This window comes from Bos taurus, chromosome 4 (genome assembly GCF_002263795.3).
Source record: "Bos taurus isolate L1 Dominette 01449 registration number 42190680 breed Hereford chromosome 4, ARS-UCD2.0, whole genome shotgun sequence".
NCBI classification, from domain to species: domain Eukaryota; kingdom Metazoa; phylum Chordata; class Mammalia; order Artiodactyla; family Bovidae; genus Bos; species Bos taurus.
The window spans coordinates 87,680,541-87,698,732 of record NC_037331.1 but is presented as its reverse complement, the minus strand read 5'-3'; the positions used below and the strand labels follow the sequence as shown (position 1 = coordinate 87,698,732).

At 40.2% G+C, this 18,192-nt stretch overlaps 1 long non-coding RNA gene across 1 annotated transcript; it reads right to left on the bottom strand.

The window, feature by feature from the left end:
* Positions 1-4,139: 4,139 nt before the first annotated feature.
* LOC132345189 (uncharacterized) lies at positions 4,140-17,071 on the bottom strand. The gene is made up of 2 exons (XR_009494384.1): positions 16,613-17,071; positions 4,140-4,450 (listed from the first exon to the last, which is right to left on the bottom strand). It is a non-coding gene; the product is annotated as an uncharacterized lncRNA (long non-coding RNA).
* Positions 17,072-18,192: the final 1,121 nt, after the last annotated feature.

The window sequence follows — 18,192 nt, the reverse complement described above, 5'->3', positions numbered from 1 at the left end:
AGTGGGATTGCTGGATCATAAGGCAGTTCTATTTCCAGTTTTTTAAGGAATCTCCACACTGTTCTCCATAGTGGCTGTACTAGTTTGCATTCCCCCCAACCGTGTAAGAGGGTTCCCTTTTCTCCACACCTTCTCCAGCATTTATTATTTGTTAGTCTTCCATTTTTTTCACAGTTTCTCCAAGATAGGATTTTTCTTCAAGCCTCTATTTGTTTGTTTTTTATGTATGTAAGTATTCTGGGACCTCAAATACATTGAAATTTCAGTTTTCAATACTTACTAAGGATCAGTAATTGTAAATTACAAGGAAAATTTGAAGATACAGCCAAAATAAGTTTCTTTTTACTTAGTCATACACAAAATTTTAAAACATTTCGTGTCTAAAATGAATTATTTTTAACTAATTTAAGCAAGGTAACTTGGGTCTTTTATTTTTTGTTGAACTTAAAAAAAAGAACTGAACAGAGGTCAAATTAGATGCTGCATTAAGAATATTAATTGCTTTCTATTTTTAAGTAAAATTAAATTAATCAAGAAACTTCCTAAGATTGTTTGGTATGGTAACCATTGTCCTTAGATATAGTCTGAATCTGAGCAAGAATATATTATAAGCACTTGTTTGGAATTTATTTTTGTGATCTTCTTTGAAATATCTACACAGCCTAAATTGATTGCCAGCAAAAGTAATTCCCAGTAACTGTAAAGGCACAATATTTATTTGGGATATCCGACAGTTAAGTTTGAATTTTCCGAGAAGATAGCTGAGTACTGAGAATGGAAAAATAGAACTAGTATGTTTGGAAAGGAAAGGAATGAACGGAAAAGATGTTGAGCATAAAACTATCCTGCACAGTCGAGGCAGGGTTTAGGCATCTGGAGACCCTGGGTGAGCAACAGGACAAGGGGTCTAAAAGCACTGAAAACAGGAAAGGGGGTGAAGAAAAGGAATGGAGTAAAAACATCCATCTATTTCACACCTAGATGGATCCACATGTCCTTATGCATTTGGGGAGTTATACCATCACTCATGTGGCTCAACATGTGTGTGTATGCTCAGTCACTTCAGTAGTGTCTGACTCTTTACGACCCTATAGACTGTAGCCCACCAGGCTCCTCTGTCCATGAGATTACTGGAGTGAGTTGTCATGCCCTTCTTCAGGGGATCTTCCCAACCCAGGGATCAAACCCATGTCTCCAGCACTGAAGGCAGGTTCTTCACTGCTGAGACATCTGGGAAGCCCAGTTTAATATGTAGGCTCTCTCAAAGTCCTGAAGCAAAAATAGCTCTTTCAACTTTCCTCCATAGTTGCTTGGGATTCTCATTATATTTATGTTTGGGGGATGATCCTGCCTTGTCTTCTAATCAGCCTGGAAACATCTTATCAACAACAATAGTATTCTATTTCTCTGAACCCCTGCTGCTGCTGCTGCTGCTGCTAAGTCACTTTAGTCGTGTCCAACTCTGTGCCACCCCATAGACGGCAGCCCACCAGGCTCCCCCATCCCTGGGATTCTCCAGGCAAGAATATTTGAGTGGGTCTCTGAACCTGTACACAATGCCTAACAGTGATGCTTACAGCTGACTTTGACCTGTGAGGGAGGGGGCATCTTGGTTTCTAGCTGTTGAGAACTCTATTCATATTGGTATATCCCAGGGGCATCAAGGAAACAGTCCAGTCTCAGTAGTGTTAGTCACTCAGTCGTGTCTGACTCTTTGCAACCCCATGGATGATAGGCCACCAGGCTCCTCTGTCCATGGAATTCTCCAGGCAAAAATACTTGAGGGGGTTGCCATTTCCTTCTCCAGGGGATATTCCTGACCCAGGGATAGAACTCGTGTCTCCAGCATTGCAGGCAGATTCTTTACTGTCTGAGCCCAAAGCCCCAGTCTCTGTTTTGGAGCATTGAGAAGAGTAGGAGGTGTGGACACTCGAGCCAGCCTGGTCAGCATTCTACTTTCTAGTTGGAGGAAGGATAATTATAGAAGGGTTTTGTTAATCAGCTGCTGTTTGAAATTATGCTCTTGCATTGTCTTTCTGAAGACAGTCTAACAGGAAAAATGGGGGCAGTAGGGGTGAAAGAAAAATCCCTCAGAACTGATTCTCAGCTGTGGGATTTTGCAGAAGTAACTGCTCAGCTTCAGTTTCTGATCTGTAAAATGGGATCAGAGAGTAATTACCTGGGCCTCAAGAAGCTGGATTTCTTCTCTATCTACCATTAATTTTCAAGTCGCCATGTCTGTCCCACTGTTTGACTGTTTCTCACCTTCCTTCCATCCCTACCCTGACTGTGCAGGTAGGGCATGTAGGCTCAGTGAAGTTTGTTGTTTAAAGCTTGAAAAGGCATCTGTTGTTTTTATTTTTTAAATCACCTCTGCAGCCCTCTGCCCTACCAGCCGAGCTATCAAAGGGTGCTATTTTTTTTTTTTTTTAATAAAAGAAAAATCCTGGATACATTCTGATTTTTCTTTCAAATAACATAAAGGCAAACATCAACACATGGATGAATTCCAAATTAAGGTAGCCTGATTTAAAATCTTATTTTAGGTCCTTAGACTGTATTTACAAATCTCATTCCTTATGCTGTTTTGCAATTAAGATCCACTGGTACACATCTGAGAACACTCTTCAAGGTTACAATTTGCAGCATTACAATAGGGCAGAAAGATTTCATTGCTGTTACTTCTGAGATTTTCTGATTATACAGAGCTTGATTCTTGGTTGTAGAATGAGGAGTGAAGTAAAGTGGTATGCTAGGTTATTTTTTTTTTCATAATCTAATCTCTGCATGTTGCATATTATTGCTTTTTGTGGTATTCTCTCATCTGGTGTTCTAAACTATCTTTTATCATTTCGATTGATGTCATATATTGAACAGATGTCTTAAATTATTTGAGCATTGTGGTCAGAGAAATCTAAGGAGAATTCATTTTAAAAATCATTATTTGTAGATTTTTCCAAAGCTTGGTAAAGCGCTTTCTTCACTTTTTACTTCTACAGTAACATTCTTGATTTCATCTTTTCAGGTCAATATGTTGCCTCGTATTTATATTAAATTCACTGGAGTAAAGTCCTGAGTACATTTGTCAATTGTCCAATTTGACGATAATCAAGCTAATGGGTAACATTTGTTATTAATTGTATCAATAAAAACATCATAATCTTACAACTCTGGTTTGAGCCTGATAGAGTAGGAGGTTTGAGCGATGAATATTCACAGGCAATTAATGGATCACTTTCTGGGGAAAAAAATGCTAAAAATCATTTTAATAGCCTCTTTGCATCCTAACCAGATTTCAATCAAATCAAACCATCTCTCTGGATAGAAAAAAAATGTAATTGGTTCCTTAAAATTAGATCCAATGAACTTGTCTTTGCAGAAGGTCAAGTAATATACTCTCATGAAAGAAAACTGTTCCTCTTTTAATGCCGCAGTTATTTAAAAGGTGTTCTATTTTCCTGTTTGGGTTCTGTCTTTTTTTTCATGACTGCATATTAAAGTAATCATCTTGCCAACATGCAAATGATATCCTAACTGAACATAGCTTGGGTGAAAGTGGTGATGAAATGGCCAGAGAGACTTATCAGCTACATTATTATGCGTGAGAGATGGAAAATCAATGAGCTACCAGAATCTTCCACTTTTTATGTTTCTATGACTCAGAGAAACAAGCAAAAATTAATATAGTATTTTTCCTTTTTTTTTTTTAAAGAAGACATTCAAAGAGTCTTATAGAATCTTAAAATGCAGACAATCCATATTTTTAGAGGAAGGTAGAAGAGAGGGAAAGAGAGGGAGGGAAGAAGGGGTGGAGACAGAGGCAGAAACAGAGAGACCAGAGAACTACATTCTCTTTGTCATAGCAGGGAAGGAGTAATGTTCATTGACAACATCATGCCAAATGCTACTAGACACTTTGCATGTTTTATGGCATTTAATATTTTGAGGTAGGTGTTATCCTCAATTTAGAGTTTACGAATCAAAGGCTTATGGTGTTCCAAATAACTTGTGCAAGACCATAAACTACCACTGGTGAGCCTCATCTCTTACTGACTTTGAAGCCCATGATCTTGTCACTGTGTCACACTAGCCCAAGTCATGTGGTTTCTAGTTTTTAGTAAAGAAAACCCAGTCCAATCTTACTGAAGTGAAATTTTAATATACCGTTGTTATTTTCTAACATAATCAAGAAGTTCATTAGGTTTTAAACATAATGAAGATAAAAGTGATGAAGGTCGCAGTTCCTTGGTGGATACAGGTTAACTGGGTGTTTGTGTGTGCGTTTATTTCTTTGACAAACTGAGTCTCAGTGGCCTACAGAAAATGGCCACTTGTCAGCTGAGAACTGCAGACACTGTTCATCTGGGCTGGCTGCAATAATTGTCTTCTCTCCCTGTTCCTCCTATTTTTGTCCATAGATAATGGGCTCCCCCTCTAAGGATAAGAGAAGCTGATAAGAGAAGAAGATGACCAAGAGTGTTATTAAGCCCACTTTCTTTTTTAAAAATTAAAAAGATTAATTATTATGTATTGAGATTATTAAACTACAGTTGATTTACAATGTTGCATTATTTTTGGTATATACAAAAGTGATTCAATTTTATATATATATATATATATATTTCTATCTCTATCTCTTATTCTTGTTCAGATCCTTTTCTGTTATGGTTTATTGTAAGATACTGAACATAGTTCCCTGTACAATACAGTAGGACCTTGTTGTTTATCTATTTTATATATAGTAGCTTGTACCTGCTAATCTGAAACTTCTAATTTATCCCTCTCCCATCTACTCCCCCCTATAACCATACATTTGTTTTCTATGTCTGCAAGTCCATTTCAGTTTGGTAAATTAGTTCATTTGTACCATACTTTAGATTCCACAATAAGTGATATCATTTTGATGTTTGTCTTTCTCTGTCTGACTTACTTCACTTAGTATGATAATCTCTAGGTCCATCCATGTTGCTGCAAATGGCATTATTTCATTCTTTTCATTCTATATTATTGTATATACAAGATGTGTACTCCATCTTGTTTATCCTCTCATATCTTGATGGAGATTTAGGTCACTTCCATGTCTTTAATGCAGCTATGAACATTGGAATACAAGCCTCTTTTTGAATTAGAGTTTTCTTTGGATATATGATTACGGCCTATCTTTTTTAAAAAATTGATTCATTTTTAATTGAAGGATAATTGCTTTACAATATTATGTTGGTTTCTGCCACATATTAACATGAATCATCTGTAAGTATACATATGTCCCTTCCTTCTTGAACCTCCCTCCTACCTCCCACCCCATCCCACCCCTCAGTATTGTTGCAAAGCCCTACTTTGTGAGTCACTGAGCTCCCTGAGTCATATAGCAAATGCTCACTGGCTATTTTACATATGGTAGTATATATGTTTGGAGAAGGCAATGGCACCCCACTCCAGTACTCTTGCCTGGAAAATCCCATGGACGGAGGAGCCTGGTAGGCTGCAGTCCCTGGGGTCGCTAAGAGTTGGACACGACTGAGCGACTTCACTTTGACTTTTCACTTTCATGCATTGGAGAAGGAAATGGCAACCCACTCCAGCGTTCTTGCCTGGAGAATCCCAGGGATGGGGGAGCCTGGTGGGCTACCGTCTATAGGGTCGCACAGAGTCGGACATGACTGAAGCGACTTAGCAGCAGCAGCAGCAGTATATATGTTTCCACGTTACTCTCTCCATTCATCCCATCCTCTCCTTCCCTCTCTGTGTCTGCAAATCTTTTCTCTACATCTGAGTCTCCATTGCTCTAAGGCCACTATCTTAAAGCTTCTACTGGTGAACAAAAAAGGTTTCCAGCGAGATGAGCTGAGTCCAGTTCAGAGGGCAGTGCACTTGTCCAAAGGCCCTAGACAAGGAGATGTCCCACATGGTCTAGTTAGTGGCACCTGGGCCCTGAGACTTGGTTATATGTGTGTGTAAATATATACATGTGTATATATATATATATGTATATATATATATAAAACTCACAAACCATACAATTTGCTTTTTCAAAGTTTACAATTTAGTGGCATTTAATGGCAACCCATTCCAGTTTTCTTGCCTGAAAAATTCCATAGACAGAGGAGCCTAATGGGATACAGTCCAAAGGGTCACAAAGAGTCAGACATGACTGAGCAACTAAGCACAATATATTCTCAAGGTTGAGGAACCATTACCACTATTGAATTCCAGAAAGCTGTCATCACTCACCAGAGAAACCCTATTATTCATTAACTCATTTTCCTATTGCCCTCCCTCCCAGTCCCTGGCAACCAGGATTCTACTTTCAGTCTCAACAGATTTGCCTATTCAGCTGCATTTTATATGCAATTATAAGAGCACACACTTGATGGCCTCTCCTGTGACTCCCATGAGGGACACCGAGCAGTCCTTTAGGGAGTTTCCCAGGATATTCAGTGAAATTTCCCCATACCCTTACGGATGCGTCCAGCCTCAGTTCTGCTTCGTCCTCCATACTGATAACCCGTGACCAGATTCTGTAGATTTTTTTTTAATGTTTGTTTATCTATATTTTAATTGAAGTATAGTTGATTTACAATGTAATGTTAATTTCTACTGTACAGCAAAGTGATTGAGTTATACATACATATATATACATTTGTTCATGTTCTTTTCCACTATGGCTTATCATAGAAGTTTTACAAATTAATTTTATCTATTTATTTATTTCCTTTTGGCTTTGCTGGGTCTTCGTTGCTGCCTGGGCTTTTATCTAGTTGCGGAGAGTGCAGGCTAGATTTTAACCACCCACCACAACACCCTCCCTAGCCTACTGTCTCCTTGGTCTCTGGATCCGCTGCCACTGTTCGAGCCTCACCATCATGGAAAGCAGTTGTTATGATGACTGGACCGCAGTTGCTTCTCTTCTGGTCTCTGTGCCTCCACCTCGCCCTACTTCATTAAACACTATGGTGCTGCCAAGTGGTCTTTTGGTAATCTAAATGTGTTTCTATCCCACCCCTCATCCTAAAATTCTTGAGGATCTCTCCAAAGTGTTCAGAATGATGTTCAAAACACACTAGTTCCCCCAGTCTGCCCTTAGGCTCACCTTGCATAATTTCCCACTCGTATGCTTCCCTGCACCAATAACCGAACAGGTACCTGGAAATGTGTCACCCAGCTTCAGGTTTACTGGCTCTGCACTTAATTTCTGTATGGTCCAGAACATTATCTTCTACTTAGTCCTTCTGGTAGTACTTAGGTTCCACCCTTCCTTGTCTAGAATGTGGGCCCTTTGTGGACGGAGACTGTTGTTCAGTTGCTCAGTCGTGTCTGACTCTTTGCAGCCCCATGGAATACAGTGCTCCAGGCTTCCCTGTCCTTCACTATCTCCTGGACCATGCTCAAAATCATGTCTATTGATTCGGTGATGCCATCCAACCATCTCATCCTCTGTCGTCCCTTTCTCCTCCTGCCTTCACTCTTTCCCAGCATCAGGCTCTTTTCAAACGAGTAAGTTCTTCACATAAGGTGGCCAAAGGATTGGAGTTTCAGCTTCAGCATCAGTCCTGCCAATGAATATTCAGGACTGATTTCCTTTAGGATGGACTTGTTTGATCTCCCTGCAGTCCAAAGGACTCTCAAGAGTTTTCTCCAACACCACAGTTCAAAAGCATCAATTCCTTGGTGATCAGCCTTCTTTATGGTCCAACTCTCACATCCATACATGACTACTGGAAAGACCATTGCTTTGACTAGATGGACCTTTGTCAGTAAAGTAATGTCTCAGCTTTGTAATATGCTGTCTCGGTTGGTCATAGCTTTCCCTTCAAGGAGCAAGCATCTTTTAATTTCATGGTTGAAGTCACCATGTGCAGTGATTTTGGAGCCCCCCAAAATAAAGTCTCTCATTGTTTCAGTTGTTTTCCCATCTATTTGCCAGGAAGTGATGGGACTGGATGCCATAATCTTCGTTTTTTGAATGTTGAGTTTTAAGCCAGCTTTTTCACTCTCCTCTTTCACCATCAAGAGGCTCTTTAGTTCCTCTTTGCTTTCTGCCATAAGGGTGGTGTTATCTGCATATCTGAGGTTATTGATATTTCTCCCAGAAATCTTGATTCCAGCTTGTGCTTCATCCAGTCTAACATTTCATATGATGTACTCTGCATATAAGTAAAATAAGTAAGGTGACAATATACAGCCTTGACATATTCCTTTTCCAATTTGGAACCAGTCTGTTAGATGTGCAGTTCTAACTATTGCTTCTTGACCAGAATACAGGTTTCTCAGGAGGCAGATAACACGGTCTGGTATTCCCATCTCTTTAAGAATTTTCCAGTTTGTTGTGATTCACACCATCAAAGACTTTAGCATAGTCAATGAAGCAGATGTTTTTCTGGAAATCTGTTGCTTTTTCCATGATCTGACAGATGTTGGCAATTTGATCTCTGGTTCTTCTGCCTTTTCTAAATCCAGCTTGAACATCTAGAAGTTCTCTGTTCTACTTGTGCTGAAATCTCCGTTCTACTGTTGAAGTCTAGCTTGGAGAATTTTGAATGTTAATTTGCTAGCATGTGAGATGAGTGCAATTGTGCGGTAGTTTGAACATTCTTTGGCATTGCCTTTCTTTGGGATTGGAATGAAAACTGACCTTTTCCAAACCTGTGTCCACTGCCGAGTTTTCCAAATTTGCTGGCATTTTGAGTGCAGCACTGTCACAGCATCATCATTTAGGATTTGAAATAGCTCAGCTGGAATTCCATCACCTCCACTAGCTTTGTTCATAGTGATATTTCCTAACGCCCACTTGACTTTGCATTCCAGGATGTCTGGCTCTAGGTGAGTGATCACACCATTGTGGTTATCTAGGTCCTTAAGAGCTTTTTCATATAGTTCTTCTCTATATTCTTCTTGCCACCTCTACTTAATATCTTTTGCTTCTGTTAGGTCCATACCATTTCTGTCCTTTACTGTGCTCGTTTTTGCCTGAAATGTTCCCTTAGTATCTCTAATTTTCTTGAAGAGATCTCTAGTCTTTCCCATTCTATTGTTTTCCTCTATTTCTTTGCATTGTTCCTTAGAAAGGCTTTCTTATCTCTCCTTGATATTCTTTGGAACTCTGCTCCTCTGGCTACGTGCTTTCCCAGACAAGAATACTGAAATGGGTTGCCATTTCCTTCTCCAGGGGAACTTTCTGACCCAGGGATCAAAACTGTTTATCTTGCATTGCAGATGGTCTCTTTACTACTGAGCCATCAGGGAAGCCCATAGGCTGGTTTGTTCATTTCTACACCAAGCACTGTCTTTGTTTCTCTGCTGTACACTTCACACACTTTCTTCAAAATTTTCCATAATATCAGTGCTATCTCAGTATCTCCAACTCTATTGTTAATATATTGAAAACACATATTTATAATCCATAGCAGCTGGTATAATACCTGAGTATATAGTGCATATCTGTTGAATGGAAGAAAGGGAAGAAAAAGAAGTAAAGGAAGGAAAATAAAGAGCAACAGAACTCAAATGCTGTTTGTCTCCATGTATGCCCTTAACTCATAATGGAATTCAGCCCTTTCCCTTAGAGCCTCCCCAAGGCAGAAATCATAAGTGAGTAAAACAAGTTTTGCATTGTTGTTTGGAAGATTTTTGGAGGACATGAAGGAGAGGTTTTATAACACAAAACACTTTGTAAATTTCATAAAAAAGTCCCTATTTGACCTTTTTGTTTTTTCCCCTCTGCCCCCAGAAGACATGACAATCTATATTGTAAATGGATGGAACAACACAACCTCAAAATACAGGAGGTAAAAACTGATTGAACTGCAAGGAGAAATAGATTAACCCATTGTTATACTTGGAGTCTTCAGCAATCCATCAAGAAAACATCAGTTAGGACACAGCTGAACTCGAAAACACCATTCACCACTGGATTAATGGACCTCTATAGAGCACTTTGTCCAACAACAGCAGAGTACACATTCTTCTCCAGCTCGCATGGAACATTCACCGGGACATACTGCATTCTGGGCCATAAAACACACCTTAACACATCTAAAAGCAATCATACAGATTGCAGTGGAGTTAAACAAGACATCAGGAACAGAAAATAGTTGGAAATTCCCAACAAACTTGGTGATTAAACAACACACTTCTGCTATGTGGCACTTGGGGAATTAGTTCCCTGACCAGGCATCGAACCCACACGACCTGCATGGGAAGTGCAGAGTCTTCACCACTGGACCACCAGGGAAGATCCCAAATAACACACTTCTACACAACACATGCATCAAAGAAGAAATCTCAAGAGAAATTTTAAAATATTTTGAACTAAAGGAAAATGAACATATAGCTTATCAAAATTTGGGGGTGCAGAAAAAGTTTTTAGAAGGAAATTTATAGCATGGCATGTATATATCAGTAAGAAGATCAATTCATATCACAGAACTTGGGAAAAATTCAGAACTTAAAGGTACCTATTTCTACATAAGACTAGGATGAAACAAGGGGTTAGAAAAAACAAATGTTAGTCACTCAGTCAGTTTTGACTCTCTGCGACCCCATGGACTGTAGCCCGCCAGGCTCCTCCGTCCATGGGATTTTCCAGGCAAGAATACTGGAGTGGGTTGCCATTTCAAGAACTCGTCAAAAAATCTCTGAGAGATGGTCAGACCTAATGATCCTTTCTTCCATCTCCCATAGCCCAACCCCACCAAGAAACCGGAAATTTCCATTGAAGAGAGTAAATCTCAAAAACACCAGAGATAATAGAAGATAAGGGAGAGCTACTGTAATAAAATGATAAATGATAAAGAGGCAATAAAGATGATATGGAAAGTTGAATGCCTACCCTAATGCTCCTTACTGTGTGAGCATTCAGAGTCAGGTATATACTTCCTCTATCCCCTGGATAAATATTACAGACGTCTTCACTGGAGAAACTGAAGTGTTCCAAAGAAAACACCCGTGGATACTGTCCTGGCAGGAAAGCAGATTCTGGATGATTCAGATGAAGAGACATTAATGGAGGAACTGCTTACAGTTTGTAGGTGAACAGATGAGGGAGGGATGAGTCGCCTAGCAACCAGCATTGGTAGGAAGCCATCATATCCCCAGGGCTGAAGGTACAGGGAGGGAAATAGAGGCCAGTGAGAAATCTAATAGTTGGGCAAAGCCCTCTCAGCAGAAAGTGAGTGTGGAGAGTTCTAGAGCCTTTTGCTGAGTAGGGAGAGAGTTGTGGGGGAGGGGAGACCCTGACCTTTGTCTTCTGCTCACCAACATTCCTCTGGTGCCTGCCCACAATGCTGCAGTTTAGGGAGACTGGGTACATAGCCCTTGGGACCCAGAGTGGGACAGAGAAGAAGGAGAAAAGATAAAATGGGGAGGTGGGGGTCAGTGGATAAACAGGAGAATATGTTGCAAGATATTGACATTTGGAGATTCTCCGATGAAACCTCTGTGCTCCAGTGTTAATACCTAGAAGTCTGCTGGACTGAACTGCCAAGCAGCTCTACCGAGCCACATCCTCCCTGCAGCAGAAAGGGGTGCAGAGCCAGAGGAGAGCTAACCAGTGTGGTCTGAACCACACAGGGAGGGACAGAGGGAAAGAACAGAGAGGCAGCAATCAGGTCACTCAGACAAGGAAGAGCAGAGGCATCAGAAATGTGTATAGGATGTGCCTGAAGACAAACACGCCTCTTGTTCCTGTCCTGTCATTAAATCTGGTGGGCCCTTGCCACCTGTTCTTCTCAAGTAGTATCAGTTCAGTTCAGTTCACTCATTCAGTTCAGTTCAGTTCAGTTCAGTCACTCAGTCGTGTCCGACTCTTTGCAACCCCATGAATCGCAGCTCACCAGGCCTCCCTATCCATCACCAACTCCCGGAGTTCACTCAGACTCACATCCATCGAGTTGGTGATGCCATCCAGCCATCTCATCCTCTGTCGTCCCCTTTTCTTCCTGCCCCCAATCCCTCATAGCATCAGAGTCTTTTCCGTTGGGTCAACTCTTTGCATGAGGTGGCCAAAGTATTGGAGTTTCAGCTTTAGCATCATTCCTTCCAAAGAAATCCCGGGGCTGATCTCCTTCAGAATGGACTGGTTGGATCTCCTTGCAGTCCAAGGGACTCTGAAGAGTCTTCTCTAACACCACAGTTCAAAAGCATCAATTCTTCAGCGCTCAGCTTTCTTCACAGTCCAACTCTCACATCCATACATGACCACAGGAAAAACCATAGCCTTGACTAGACGGACCTTTGTTGGCAAAGTAATGACTCTGCTCTTCAATATGCTGTCTAGATTAGTCATAACTTTCCTTCCAAGGAGTAAGCGTCTTTTAATTTCATGGCTGCAGTCACCATCTGAAGTGATTTTGGAGCCCCAAAAAATAAAGTCTGACACTGTTTGCACTGTTTCCCCATCTATTTCCCATGAAGTGATGGGACCGGATGCCATGACCTTCGTTTTCTGAATGTTGAGCTTTAAGCCAACTTTTTCACTCTCCACTTTCACTTTCATCAAGAGGCTTTGAGTTCCTCTTCACTTTCTGCCATAAGGGTGGTGTCATCTGCATATCTGAGGTTATTGATATTTCTCCCGGCAATCTTGATTCCAGCTTGTGCTTCTTCCAGCCCAGCATTTCTCATGATGTACTCTGCATATAAGTTAAATAAGTAGGGTGACAATATACAGCCTTGACGTACTCCTTTTTCTATTTGGAACCAGTCTGTTGTTCCATGTCCAGTTCTACCTGTTGCTTCCTGACCTGCATATAGGTTTCTCAAAAGGCAGGTCAGGTGGTCTGGTATTCCCATCTCTTGAAGAATTTTCCACAGTTTATTGTGATCTACACAGTCAAAGGCGTGAGCATAGTCAATAAAGCAGAAATAGATATTTTTCTGGAACTCTCTTGCTTTTTCCATGATCCAGTGGATGTTGGTAATTTGATCTCTGGTTCCTCTGCCTTTTCTAAAACCAGCTTGAACATCTGGAAGTTCACGGTTCACATACTCCTGAAGCCTGGCTTGGAGAATTTTGAGCATTACTTTACTAGCGTGATGAGTGCAATTGTGCAGTAGTTTGAGCATTCTTTGGCATTGCCTTTCTTTGGGATTGGAATAAAAACTGACCTTTTCCAGTCCTGTGGCCACTGCTGAGTTTTCCAAATGTGCTGGCATATTGAGTGCAGCACTTTCACAGCATCATCTTTCAGGATTTGAAATAGCTCAACTGGAATTCCATCACCTCCACTAGCTTTGTTCGTAGTGATGCTTTCTAAGGCCCACTTGACTTCACATTCCAGGATGTCTGGCTCTAGGTGAGTGATCACACTATCATGATTATCTTGGTCATGAAGATCGTTTTTGTACAGTTCTTCTGTGTATTCTTGCCATGTCTTCTTAATATCATCTGCTTCTGTTAAGTCCATACCATTTCTATCCTTTATCGAGCCCATCTTTGCATGAAATGTTCCCTTGGTATCTCTAATTTTCTTGATTGAAATTTTCTAATTTTCAGTCATTCAATCATGTCTAATTCTTTGTGACCTCATGGACTGCAGCACACCAGGCCTCCCTGGCAATCACCAACTCCTAGAGTTTGCTCAAACTCATGTCCATCGAGTTGGTGATGCCATCCAACCATCTCATCCTCTGTCATCCCCTTCTCCTCCTGCCTTCAATCTTTCCCAGCTTCAAGGTCTTTTCTAATGAGTCAGTTCTTCACCTCAGGTGAACAAAGTGATGGAGGGAGGGAGGGAATAGCCAAATAAAACAATATTCTTGAAAGGAAGGACCCATTCGAACTGGGAGGGTCATTTTCTCTTTTGGATATGGTGGGTAAAACGCGAATTTAATTCATCCATAGGGGAGAGGAAAGTACAGATGTGCAGATACGTTTTTAAAACAAGGGTGTCTGTGATTGAACAGACTGGGAGTGGATGTGTCTCTGAGAACATCCCAGACCTGGAAACTGAGCTGTCCCTATGGCTGCTCTGCCCTTGACCTGCTGTTGTTTTCACTTTTTGGTGTCTTTGTTCGAACCATATGGTGTAAGAACAGTATACATTTGTAAATAAATAGACTACGATTGTAGACTTCTTGTCTGTAGGTAACTTGTTTTCATGTCAGATTTATCAGTTTCTTGGAGGAAATGATGGACCTGAATTTAGAAATTCAAGTCTCTGGACCCTTAGAGAGACCAGAAGATAATTTTTCACTGTGTTTGCATATTTGATACAGTGATCAACCTCAGTGTGATGGAATATTGTACAATTCTAGTTATTTCTGATTTTGCAGTGTTTATTTTTAATAGTTGAAGAGATTTCTAAAATGAGTGTAACCATTCGTATCCTTTTTTCAATTCTTCGTTTCAGAAGATTTTCATTACTTATAATTTAATTTTACATTTTTGTTTACTGAAGGTACCTTGGTTCTGGGTAGCTTTTAAAGATGGTAAAACAGGAAGCTTCATCAAGGGCAAAGTGAGCAGTGGACAGTACAGCAGGAGGGCTGGGTTGGGCCTTCCGTCTTCTCAGGTGGCACAAGTTCTTGACCAATTCTTTCTTTCTTTTTAAAAAAATTTTGGGTCTTCGTTGCGGCACTTGGGCTTCTCTAGCTGCAGTGCGTGAGTTCTCTAGTTGTGGCACGTGGGATCTTAGTTTCCCAACCAGGGATCAAACCCGCCTTCCCTGCATTGAAAGGCGGATTCTTAACCAGTGAACCACCAGTGAGGTCCGTCCTTCTTTCCTTCTTCCTTCCTTTCTTTCCTCTGTTTCTTCCTTCCTTTTCTTTTTCTTATTTTGTTGTTTTGTTTTCCTGAACCCTGAGTGAGTAAAGCTGATTTTGGCCCTGATGACTCGCAGTAGATTCTCCACATGTTAGAGCTGGAAGGAGCCACAGGAATCATCTAGTCCAGTCCCTCCTGTTTTATGTGAGGAAACCGAGACCCAAAGAATATAACCACTTGTTCAATGTTACACCATTTGTAGAAAGGTCAGGTCTTCCTACACTTGGTAAAATATTTTATGCATTATGTGTGTTACCAAAATACGTCTTTATAACCCACACATACAAGTACAAATGCTGGTCAAGGTGTTTCTTCAGGCTCCCTGTCACCAGAGGTCTGCTGAGCCCTGCAGGCCTCCTGGTATCTAAAGGCCATAATTCTTGTGCCATTTACATTCCCTGCTTCACACACTCACTAACACCTTCCCATTCCATGTTATTCCACAGGTGCCTGCTGACTAATCTGATAAAGTGTTAATCAATCTGCTCACAGAAGATGCTGAAAGATCCAATAGGAAAAGATTCTCCCTCTGTGTTGCCACTTGGCAGACATTGCTAAGCTGCTGCTGTTCTCATCTCAACCAAATTACTTGGAGTGTTGCCAGGTTAACCTGACTCTGAGGAAACTGTGCTTTCCTTCGGTGTGCTTCAGGTTTTTCCTAAAGAGCTCAGGGTTCCTTGGTTTGGCTAGGTCCTGGTTGGTCACTTCCCCATTTTTCCTTTTTTAGTGGAGTTTAGTCATGAGATAATCTGAATGAATGAGAATTCAGGACCCATGCATCATCACTCTGAAGTCCCATTAGGTTGTCCTTTCCTCTGAGATGAGGATTTAGTTTTGATGTATTTATTCAACTCAAAACAGACTAGTATGTTCAAGGGTCTGCTGATCCCGGTGAGTAGCCCCGGGGCCCTTCAGAAGAGTTCAGAAGAGTTCAAGAGTTCACAGCACAATAAGGAAAATAACAACTGCATGCATGACCAAATACATAGGACTTGAATTCTCTTATGAGACTTTATAAGGGGGTAGGTAGAGCTAAATGGTTAGGAACATGGACTCTGGGGCAAGAGAACTTGGGTTCAAATCCCAGGTGAGCCCATTATTGGCTATGTGATTTTGGGAAAATTCATTAAACTCTCCTTGCCTCAGTTTTCCCATCTATAAAATGGGGGATAAAAATAGGGCATATTTCATAGTTGTTAAAATTAAATGAATGCATATAAGTTATAAAATAATTATGTATTTCATATTATATCAATAATATATTAACTCTATATTATTACCATATATAAAATTTCTCATTAGAGAAGCATTTACTATAATTATCTCATTTGATTTTTACTTTGTTTCAGTTCAACAAACACAAATTGAGCAACTACTTAGGTTCTGTGCTGGACCCTGGAAATGCTAAGATTATAATAATACAACAAGTTATGTGCTGTCCAGGTGTTTGGGGTTCTACTTGGGAAAACAACACTTTCATGCCTCTCTTGATTGACTCTAACTCAGTCAGCACCAACTCTGTTCCTTGTAGACAATGAGGATGAAGAATCAGATCGACAACAAAATCTTTCCTTCAGTCGATCCACACATCATGTGAGTGCAAGGGCCATGTTTCTGTTAATACAACTTTACCCCTGAATTATTTCTATATACTTTTCCCCCTCTGCAATAACTTTTAGGGAAGGTCTCTCGCATTGCAGGCAGATTCTTTACCAGCTGAGCCACTACAGAAGCCCATAACTTTTAGGGAAGGCTTTTAAAAAAATTGATTCCTGCAAGTCCTAATGTTTAACTAGTATGGTCAGAGCACATTTTTATAGAAAGAGATAATTAACTTGATTTCATCATTACCTGACTACCCCGTGACAAGTTGAATTCAAGGAGTGAAACATGTACCATCTTCCTTCCAAAGGGCAAGCTTTTCCCTCCACAGCATTCTCTTCACCTTCAGAATTGCTACTGTGATGACTAAGGAAAAATCTGTGTCTCCCTGCCCCTTGGAACAGAACATGATATAGCAAAAAGCTTTTGGCAAGAACCTGGTTCTAAGTTGACAGGGGGGTCCGCCCTGAAATGTGCAAGCTTTACAAAGAGAGAGAGAGAGGTTCAGGCAGCACAAAGGAAAAGTGCAGATTCCAGTCTCATGGGTTAAGAATCTCAGATCTAGAGCCATTTACTAGTAAGAATTATAGGAAAGAAATCAAAATATAGTCACGGTGTGTTATAAAACATGTCCCTGTATAGTAGATTACATTCTCTCGGAATAAAATCATGTCTCAAATTAGTCTGATATATCATTAAGTCATGAGGAGCAAATAAAAATGGAATGGGTATTTGAGGCTCTGAGAGGCTGAGTTGGCTGGCAGAACCTGACTAGGGATTGTGACTTCTCAGAGACTGAATGTGTTCATTGCTGGAACAGGGATAGTGCAGTGAAGAGCAGTGTCACAGAGCTGTGTGTGTGTTAAATAGCAAATGCAGTTCCAGGCACATAATATAAGCTATTGAAAAATAATGGTTATTATTACCTGTTTTCTTATGTCATAATGAGATTTTACCCCTTTGGCTAAGGTTTTTTTTTTTTTTTTTTTTAATATAAAAGAGACTCATCATGTATTTATCAGCCAGGAATTTCTCTTCTTACCCAGTGGTGAAATATTTATTAGAAGCCAGAAAATAGAAAAGGTAACCCTTCAACCCAGAACTTTGAAATTATGTAATTGTTAGCCAGATGTTTTTCAATTTGTTTGGATAAAAATGTCAATATACACTTAGGCAAAAAAGAGTAGAAATCTAAGGCTATTTTTAAAAAGAATATCAGTCTCTGTTCTCATTGGGAATGAACAATGCCATTTGGCACATGCTATGAAAACAGTCTGGAAAAATGAAGGACAAGTGTGATTATGGCCATTGTCATCTACAGGGACTTCTAAGAAAGCAGCATCCTTTAATGAAGCTTCACATAATACCAGTAAAAGAGGGGGAAATGAGGAGGGGAGAAAGCTGAGCAAACCTGATATCAGAATGAGAAGTCACAATGGAGAGAGGACTAGAAGAAGAGAAGGTACAAAAGGACTCACCTGAACACCAAGAAAAAGGGGAGAATTCTAATTGTCTATGATTCAAGGAAGTCATTTTATAGATTGCAGGGAACTCAGTAATGATAGTTGTCCTACAGTTGCTTCATGTGGGTAGGAAGCGAAGTACTATTTTGCATGAATTGTGTACTACTAGTCAGATTTCTTCCATGATTTATTCCCAACTTTGCTAACACAGCTTGGCATGTGAGAAACTGCTCTCACAGCAGTCATAAATCTTCTAAAAGTTTTGTTTCATTGTAGGGAGAAAATTAAGTGTCCATTCTGATAGCAATCAGAAAGAATAAATCCCATTTTAAGCACATATTTATTGCTGTGAGCTAATAAATACAA